Source organism: Somniosus microcephalus, unplaced genomic scaffold, assembly GCF_052327205.1.
Source record: "Somniosus microcephalus isolate GS21.2 unplaced genomic scaffold, FLI_Smic_1.0 unresolved_chr4, whole genome shotgun sequence".
In the NCBI taxonomy this organism is placed as follows: Eukaryota; Metazoa; Chordata; class Chondrichthyes; order Squaliformes; family Somniosidae; genus Somniosus; species Somniosus microcephalus.
This window is the reverse complement of record NW_028225182.1, coordinates 12836098-12844935: the sequence shown is the minus strand read 5'-3', so window position 1 is coordinate 12844935 and position 8838 is coordinate 12836098. Positions and strand designations below refer to the sequence as shown.

The window sequence follows — 8838 nt, the reverse complement described above, 5'->3', positions numbered from 1 at the left end:
TGCATTCGGCTGGCATACTTGTTGAAATTGAAAGCAGTGCTTCTTGAAACGTAGACATTGCACTTCGTATTCTCGAAAAAAGTTAACAATTGCTTATCTATCGTGCAGCAGTGCCTTGCAAAGATTATTCACATTTTACCTGGCAGGACTGCAATACAAGATGCTATGAGCAGTGTGAAAAAGAAACAGAGATTTGTGAACCGATAGCCATCAAGGCAGCTGTGCGATTTAGACAGAACCGAGGCTCAGCAGAGGGGCAAGTGGGCAAGCTAAAGTTAAGGATGAGACCTGGCCGAGAAAATGTATAATGGTGGAGACGGTAATGTTGTTGATTTTAAGGAAAGATTCAAATAAATTTATCAGCAAAGGTTCCATGGTGTAATGGTAAGCACTCTGGGCTCTGAATCCAGCGATCCGAGTTCAAATTTCGGTGGAACCTGAATTATTGTTGTCCCTGCTGCTGAAATTTGGGACACACAAGCTTGGTATCTGCAGATCAACCAAGGTTACGGGACCATTTGCTGCCTGAATCAATGACAGTTGATTTATTGTTCTCGATATCAGATGATAGGCTCAATCTCTCATTCCCAGTTCCAAATAAGAGGGGGAGAAAGATGTGTGTTGTCCAGTGCTTCGTTTGACTGCACAGCAGAATGCTCAACATTTTCTTTGCAAGCTGCATTCGGCTGGCATACTTGCTGAAATTGAAAGCAGTGCTTCTTGAAACGTAGGCATTGCACTTCGTATTCTCGAAAAAATTTAACAATTGCTTATCTTTCGTGCAGCAGTGCCTTGCAAAGATTATACTCATTTTACCTGGCAGGACTGCAATGCAATCTGCCATGAGCAGTGTGAAAAAGAAGCTGAGATTTGTGAACCGATAGCCATCAAGGCAGCTGTGTGATTTGCTCAGAACCGAAGCTTAGCAGAGGGGCCAGTGGGCAAGCTGACGTGAAGGATGAGACCAGGCCGAGACAAAGTATAATGGTGGAGATGGTAATGTTGTTGATTTTGAGAAAAGAATGTAGGGATTGTTCAGCGAAGGTTGCATGGTGTAATGGTAAGCACTCTGGGCTCTGAATCTAGCGATCCGAGTTCAAATCTCGGTGAAACCTGAATTATTGTTGTCCCAGCTGCTGAAATTTGGGACACACAAGCTTGGTGTCTCCATACCAACCAAGGTTACGGGACCGTTTGCTGCCTGAACCAATGACGGTTGATTTATTGTTCTCGACATCAGATGATGGGCTCAACCTCTCATTCCCAGTTCCAAATAAGAGGGGGAGAAAGATGTGTGCTGTCCAGTGCTTCGTTTGACTGCACAGCAGAATGCTCAACATTTTCTTTGCAAGCTGCATTCGGCTGGCATACTTGCTGAAATTGAAAGCAGTGCTTCTTGAAAAGGAGGCATTGCACTTCGTATTCTTCGAAAAAAGTTAACAATTGCTTATCTTTCGTGCAGCTGTGCCTTGCAAAGATTATACTCATTTTACCTGGCAGCGCTGCAATGCAATCTGCCATGAGCAGTGTGAAAAAGAAGCTGAGATTTGTGAACCGATAGCCATCAAGGCAGCTGTGTGATTTGCTCAGAACCGAAGCTTAGCAGAGGGGCAAGCTGAAGTTAAGGAAGAGACCAGGCCGAGACAAAGTATAATGGTGGAGATGGTAATGTTGTTGATTTTGAGAAAAGAATCTAGGAAACTCTTTCGCAAAGGTTCCATGGTGTAATGGTAAGCCCTCTGGGCTCTGAATCCAGTGATCCAAATTCAAATCTCGGTGGAACCTGAATTCTTTTTGTCCCAGCTGCTGGAAATTTGGGACATGCAAGCTTGGCATCTTCATAACAACCACGGTTACGGGCCCGTTTGCTGCCTGGATCAATGACGGTTGGTTTATTGTTCTCGACATCAGATGATAGGCTCAACCTCTCATTCCCAGTTCCAATTAAGAGGAGGAGAAAGATGTGTGTTGTCCAGTGCATCGTTTGACTGCACAGCAGAGTGTTCAACATTTCCTTTCCAAGCTGCATTCGGCTGGCATGCTTGCTGAAATTGAAAGCAGTGCTTCTTGAAACGTAGACATTGCACTTCGTATTCTCGAAAAAAGTTAACAATTGCTTATCTTTCGTGCAGCAGTCCCTTGCAAAGATTATACTCATTTTACCTGGCAGGACTGCAATGCAATCTGCCATGAGCAGTGTGAAAAAGAAGCTGAGATTTGTGAACCGATCGCCATCAAGGCAGCTGTGTGATTTGCTCAGAACCGAAGCTTAGCAGAGGGGCAAGTGGGCAAGCTGACGTTAAGGATGAGACCAGGCCGAGACAAAGTATAATGGTGGAGATGGTAATGTTGTTGATTTTGAGAAAAGAATCTACGGACTGTTCAGCGAAGGTTCCATGGTGTAATGGTAAGCACTCTGGACACTGAATCCAGCGATCCGAGTTCAAATCTCGGTGGAACCTGAATTCTTGTTGTCCCAGCTGCTGAAATTTGGGACATACAAGCTTGGTATCTGCATACCAACCACGGTTACGGGACCGTTTGCTGCCTGAATCAATGACGGTTGATTTATTGTTCTCGACATCAGGTGATAGGCTCAACCTCTCATTCCCAGTTCCAAATAAGAGGGGGAGAAAGATGTGTGTTGTCCAGGGCTTCGTTTGAATGCACAGCAGAATGCTCAACATTTTCTTTGCAAGCTGCATTCGGCTGGCATACTTGCTGAAATTGAAAGCAGTGCTTCTTGAAAAGTAGGCATTGCACTTCGTATTCTTCGAAAAAAGTTAACAATTGCTTATCTTTCGTGCAGCTGTGCCTTCCAAAGATTATACTCATTTTACCTGGCAGGGCTGCAATGCAATCTGCCATGAGCAGTGTGAAAAAGAAGCTGAGATTTGTGAAGCGATAGCCATCAAGGCAGCTGTGTGATTTGCTCAGAACCGAAGCTTAGCAGAGGGGCAAGTGGGCAAGCTGACGTTAAGGATGAGACCAGGCCGAGACAAAGTATAATGGTGGAGATGGTAATGTTGTTGATTTTGAGAAAAGAATCTAAGGAACTGTTCAGCAAAGGTTCCATTGTGTAATGGTAAGCACTCTGGACTCTGAATCCAGCGATCCGAGTTTAAATCTCGGTGGAACCTGAATTATTGTTGTCGCAGCTGCTGGAAATTTGGGACATGCAAGATTGGCATCTGCATACCAACCACGGTTACGGGACCGTTTGCTGCCTGAATCGATGACGGTTGATTTATTGTTCTGGACATCAGATGATAGGCTCAACCTCTCATTCCCAGTTCCAAATAAGCGGGGGAGAAAGATGTGTATTGTCCAGTGCTTCATTTCACTGCACAGCAGATTGCTCAACATTTTCTTTGCAAGCTGCATTCGGCTGGCATACTTGTTGAAATTGAAAGCAGTGCTTCTTGAAACGTAGACATTGCACTTCGTATTCTCGAAAAAAGTTAACAATTGCTTATCTATCGTGCAGCAGTGCCTTGCAAAGATTATTCACATTTTACCTGGCAGGACTGCAATACAAGATGCTATGAGCAGTGTGAAAAAGAAACAGAGATTTGTGAACCAATAGCCATCAAGGCAGCTGTGTGATTTACTCAGAACCGAGGCTCAGCAGGGGGGCAAGTGGGCAAGCTGAAGTTAAGGATGAGACCTGGCCGAGACAAAGTATAATGGTGGAGACGGTAATGTTGTTGATTTTAAGAAAAGATTCAAATAAATTTATCAGCAATGGTTCCATGGTGTAATGGTGAGCACTCTGGGCTCTGAATCCAGCGATCCGAGTTCAAATCTCGGTGGAACCTGAATTATTGTTGTCCCAGCTGCTGAAATTTGGGACAGACAAGCTTGGTATCTGCATACCAACCAAGGTTTCGGGACCGTTTGCTGCCTGAATCAATGACGGTTTATTTATTGTTCTCGACATCAGATGATAGGCTCAACCTCTCATTCCCAGTTCCAAATAAGAGGGGGAGAAAGATGTGTGTTGTCCAGTGCTTCGTTTGACTGCACAGCAGAATGCTCAACATTTTCTTTGCAAGCTGCATTCGGCTGGCATACTTGCTGAAATTGAAAGCAGTGCTTCTTGAAACGTAGACATTGCACTTCGTATTCTTCGAAAAAAGTTAACAATTGCTTATCTTTCGTGCAGCTGTGCCTTGCAAAGATTATACTCATTTTACCTGGCAGGGCTGCAATGCAATCTGCCATGAGCTGTGTGAAAAAGAAGCTGAGATTTGTGAACCGATAGCCATCAAGGCAGCTGTGTGATTTGCTCAGAACCGAATCTTAGCACAGGGGCAAGCTGAAGTTAAGGATGAGACCAGGCCGAGACAAAGTATAATGGTGGAGATGGTAATGTTGTTGATTTTGAGAAAAGAATCTAGGGAACTGTTTAGCGAAGGTTCCATGGTGTAATGGTAAGCACTCTGGGCTTTGAATCCAGCGATCCGAGTTCAAATCTCGGTGGAACCTGAATTCTTGTTGTCCCAGCTGCTGAAATTTGGGACATACAAGCTTGGTATCTGCATAACCAACCACGGTTACGGGACCGTTTGCTGCCTGAATCAATGACGGTTGATTTATTGTTCTCGACAACAGGTGATAGGCTCAACCTCTCATTCCCAGTTCCAAATAAGAGGGGGAGAAAGATGTGTGTTGTCCAGGGCTTCGTTTGAATGCACAGCAGAATGCTCAACATTTTCTTTGCAAGCTGCATTCGGCTGGCATACTTGCTGAAATTGAAAGCAGTGCTTCTTGAAAAGTAGGCATTGCACTTCGTATTCTTCGAAAAAAGTTAACAATTGCTTATCTTTCGTGCAGCTGTGCCTTCCAAAGATTATACTCATTTTACCTGGCAGGGCTGCAATGCAATCTGCCATGAGCAGTGTGAAAAAGAAGCTGAGATTTGTGAACCGATAGCCATCAAGGCAGCTGTGTGATTTGCTCAGAACCGAAGCTTAGCAGAGGGGCAAGTGGGCAAGCTGACGTTAAGGATGAGACCAGGCCGAGACAAAGTAGAATGGTGGAGATGGTAATGTTGTTGATTTTGAGAAAAGAATCTAAGGAACTGTTCAGCAAAGGTTCCATGGTGTAATGGTAAGCACTCTGGACTCTGAATCCAGCGATCCGAGTTCAAATCTCGGTGGAACCTGAATTATTGTTGTCCCAGCTGCTGAAATTTGGGACACACAAGCTTGGTATCTGCATACCAACCACGGTTACGGGACCGTTTGCTGCCTGAATCAATGACGGTTGATTTATTGTTCTCGACATCAGATGATAGGCTCAACCTCTCATTCCCAGTTCCAAATAAGAGGAGGAGAAAGATGTGTGTTGTCCAGTGCTTCGTTTGACTGCACAGCAGAATGCTCAACATTTCCTTTCCACGCTGCATTTGGCTGGCATACTTGCTGAAATTGAAAGCAGTGCTTCTTGAAACGTAGGCATTGCACTTCGTATTCTCGAAAAAAGTTAACAATTGCTTATCTTTCGTGCAGCAGTGCCTTGCAAAGATTATACTCATTTTACCTGGCAGGACTGCAATGCAATCTGCCATGAGCAGTGTGAAAAAGAAGCTGAGATTTGTGAACCGATAGCCATCAAGGCAGCTGTGTGATTTGCTCAGAACCGAAGCTTAGCAGAGGGGCAAGCTGAAGTTAAGGATGAGACCAGGCCGAGACAAAGTATAATGGTGGAGATGGTAATGTTGTTGATTTTGAGAAAAGAATCTAGGGAACTGTTCAGCGAAGGTTCCATGGTGTAATGGTAAGCACTCTGGGCTCTGAATCCAGTGATCCAAGTTCAAATCTCGGTGGAACCTGAATTCTTGTTGTCCCAGCTGCTGGAAATTTGGGACATGCAAGCTTGGCATCTTCATAACAACCACGGTTACGGGCCTGTTTGCTGCCTGGATCAATGACGGTTGGTTTATTGTTCTCGACATTAGATGATGACAGGCTCAACTTCTCATTCCCAGTTCCAAATAAGAGGAGGAGAAAGATGTGTGTTGTCCAGTGCTTCGTTTGACTGCACAGCAGAATGCTCAACATTTCCTTTCCAAGCTGCATTCGGCTGGCACACTTGCTGAAAATGAAAGCAGTGCTTCTTGAAACGTAGGCATTGCACTTCGTGTTCTCGAAAAAAGTTAACAATTGCTTATCTTTCGTGCAGCAGTGCCTTGCAAAGATTATACTCATTTTACCTGGCAGGACTGCAATGCAATCTGCCATGAGCAGTGTGAAAAAGAAGCTGAGATTTGTGAACCGATAGCCATCAAGGCAGCTGTGTGATTTGCTCAGAACCGAAGCTTAGCAGAGGGGCAAGTGGGCAAGCTGACGTTAAGGATGAGACCAGGCCGAGACAAAGTATAATGGTGGAGATGGTAATGTTGTTGATTTTGAGAAAAGAATCTAGGGACTGTTCAGCGAAGGTTCCATGGTGTAATGGTAAGCACTCTGGGCTCTGAATCCAGCGATCCGAGTTCAAATCTCGGTGGAACCTGAATTCTTGTTGTCCCAGCTGCTGAAATTTGGGACATACAAGCTTGGTATCTGCATACCAACCACGGTTACGGGACCGTTTGCTGCCTGAATCAATGACGGTTGATTTATTGTTCTCGACATCAGGTGATAGGCTCAACCTCTCATTCCCAGTTCCAAATAAGAGGGGGAGAAAGATGTGTGTTGTCCAGGGCTTCGTTTGAATGCACAGCAGACTGCTCAACATTTTCTTTGCAAGCTGCATTCGGCTGGCATACTTGCTGAAATTGAAAGCAGTGCTTCTTGAAACGTAGACATTGCACTTCGTATTCTTCGAAAAAAGTTAACAATTGCTTATCTTTCGTGCAGCTGTGCCTTGCAAAGATTATACTCATTTTACCTGGCAGGGCTGCAATGCAATCTGCCATGAGCAGTGTGAAAAAGAAGCTGAGATTTGTGAACCGATAGCCATCAAGGCAGCTGTGTGATTTGCTCAGAACCGAAGCTTAGCAGAGGGGCAAGTGGGCAAGCTGACGTTAAGGATGAGACCAGGCCGAGACAAAGTATAATGGTGGAGATGGTAATGTTGTTGATTTTGAGAAAAGAATCTAAGGAACTGTTCAGCAAAGGTTCCATGGAGTAATGGTAAGCACTCTGGACTCTGAATCCAGCGATTCGAGTTCAAATCTCGGTGGAACCTGAATTATTGTTGTCCCAGCTGCTGGAAATTTGGGACATGCAAGATTGGCATCTGCATACCAACCACGGTTACGGGACCGTTTGCTGCCTGAATCGATGACGGTTGATTTATTGTTCTGGACATCAGATGATAGGCTCAACCTCTCATTCCCAGTTCCAAATAAGCGGGGGAGAAAGATGTGTATTGTCCAGTGCTTCATTTCACTGCACATCAGATTGCTCAACATTTTCTTTGCAAGCTGCATTCGGCTGGCATACTTGTTGAAATTGAAAGCAGTGCTTCTTGAAACGTAGACATTGCACTTCGTATTCTCGAAAAAAGTTAACAATTGCTTATCTATCGTGCAGCAGTGCCTTGCAAAGATTATTCACATTTTACCTGGCAGGACTGCAATACAAGATGCTATGAGCAGTGTGAAAAAGAAACAGAGATTTGTGAACCAATAGCCATCAAGGCAGCTGTGTGATTTACTCAGAACCGAGGCTCAGCAGGGGGGCAAGTGGGCAAGCTGAAGTTAAGGATGAGACCTGGCCGAGACAAAGTATAATGGTGGAGACGGTAATGTTGTTGATTTTAAGAAAAGATTCAAATAAATTTATCAGCAATGGTTCCATGGTGTAATGGTGAGCACTCTGGGCTCTGAATCCAGCGATCCGAGTTCAAATCTCGGTGTAACCTGAATTATTGTTGTCCCAGCTGCTGAAATTTGGGACAGACAAGCTTGGTATCTGCATACCAACCAAGGTTTCGGGACCGTTTGCTGCCTGAATCAATGACTGTTGATTTATTGTTCTCGACATCAGATGATAGGCTCAACCTCTCATTCCCAGTTCCAAATAAGAGGGGGAGAAAGATGTGTGTTGTCCAGTGCTTCGTTTGACTGCACAGCAGAATGCTCAACATTTTCTTTGCAAGCTGCATTCGGCTGGCATACTTGCTGAAATTGAAAGCAGTGCTTCTTGAAACGTAGACATTGCACTTCGTATTCTTCGAAAAAAGTTAACAATTGCTTATCTTTCGTGCAGCTGTGCCTTGCAAAGATTATACTCATTTTACCTGGCAGGGCTGCAATGCAATCTGCCATGAGCAGTGTGAAAAAGAAGCTGAGATTTGTGAACCGATAGCCATCAAGGCAGCTGTGTGATTTGCTCAGAACCGAAGCGTAGCAGAGGGGCAAGCTGAAGTTAAGGATGAGACCAGGCCGAGACAAAGTATAATGGTGGAGATGGTAATGTTGTTGATTTTGAGAAAAGAATCTAGGGAACTGTTCAGCGAAGGTTCCATGGTGTAATGGTAAGCACTCTGGGCTTTGAATCCAGCGATCCGAGTTCAAATCTCGGTGGAACCTGTATTCTTGTTGTCCCAGCTGCTGAAATTTGGGACATACAAGCTTGGTATCTGCATACCAACCACGGTTACGGGACCGTTTGCTGCCTGATTCAATGACGGTTGATTTATTGTTATCGACATCAGATGATCGGCTCAACCTCTCATTCCCAGTTCCAAATAAGAGGGGGAGAAAGATGTGTGTTGTTCAGGGCTTCGTTTGACTGCACAGCAGAATGCTCAACATTTTCTTTGCAAGCTGCATTCGGCTGGCATACTTGCTGAAATTGAAAGCAGTGCTTCTTGAAACGTAGGCAT

The 8838-nt window shown here is 44.6% G+C and overlaps 5 non-coding genes across 5 annotated transcripts; all 5 read left to right on the top strand.

Moving 5' to 3' along the window:
• Positions 1–3746: 3746 nt before the first annotated feature.
• trnaq-cug (transfer RNA glutamine (anticodon CUG)) lies at positions 3747–3818 on the top strand. Its single transcript has one exon. It is a non-coding gene; the product is annotated as a tRNA-Gln (tRNA).
• Positions 3819–4416: 598 nt separating this feature from the next.
• trnaq-uug (transfer RNA glutamine (anticodon UUG)) lies at positions 4417–4488 on the top strand. The gene has a single exon. It is a non-coding gene; the product is annotated as a tRNA-Gln (tRNA).
• A 607-nt stretch (positions 4489–5095) lies between these two features.
• Positions 5096–5167, top strand: trnaq-cug (transfer RNA glutamine (anticodon CUG)). The gene has a single exon. It is a non-coding gene; the product is annotated as a tRNA-Gln (tRNA).
• A 1277-nt stretch (positions 5168–6444) lies between these two features.
• Positions 6445–6516, top strand: trnaq-cug (transfer RNA glutamine (anticodon CUG)). Its single transcript has one exon. It is a non-coding gene; the product is annotated as a tRNA-Gln (tRNA).
• Positions 6517–8470: 1954 nt separating this feature from the next.
• Positions 8471–8542, top strand: trnaq-uug (transfer RNA glutamine (anticodon UUG)). The gene has a single exon. It is a non-coding gene; the product is annotated as a tRNA-Gln (tRNA).
• Positions 8543–8838: the final 296 nt, after the last annotated feature.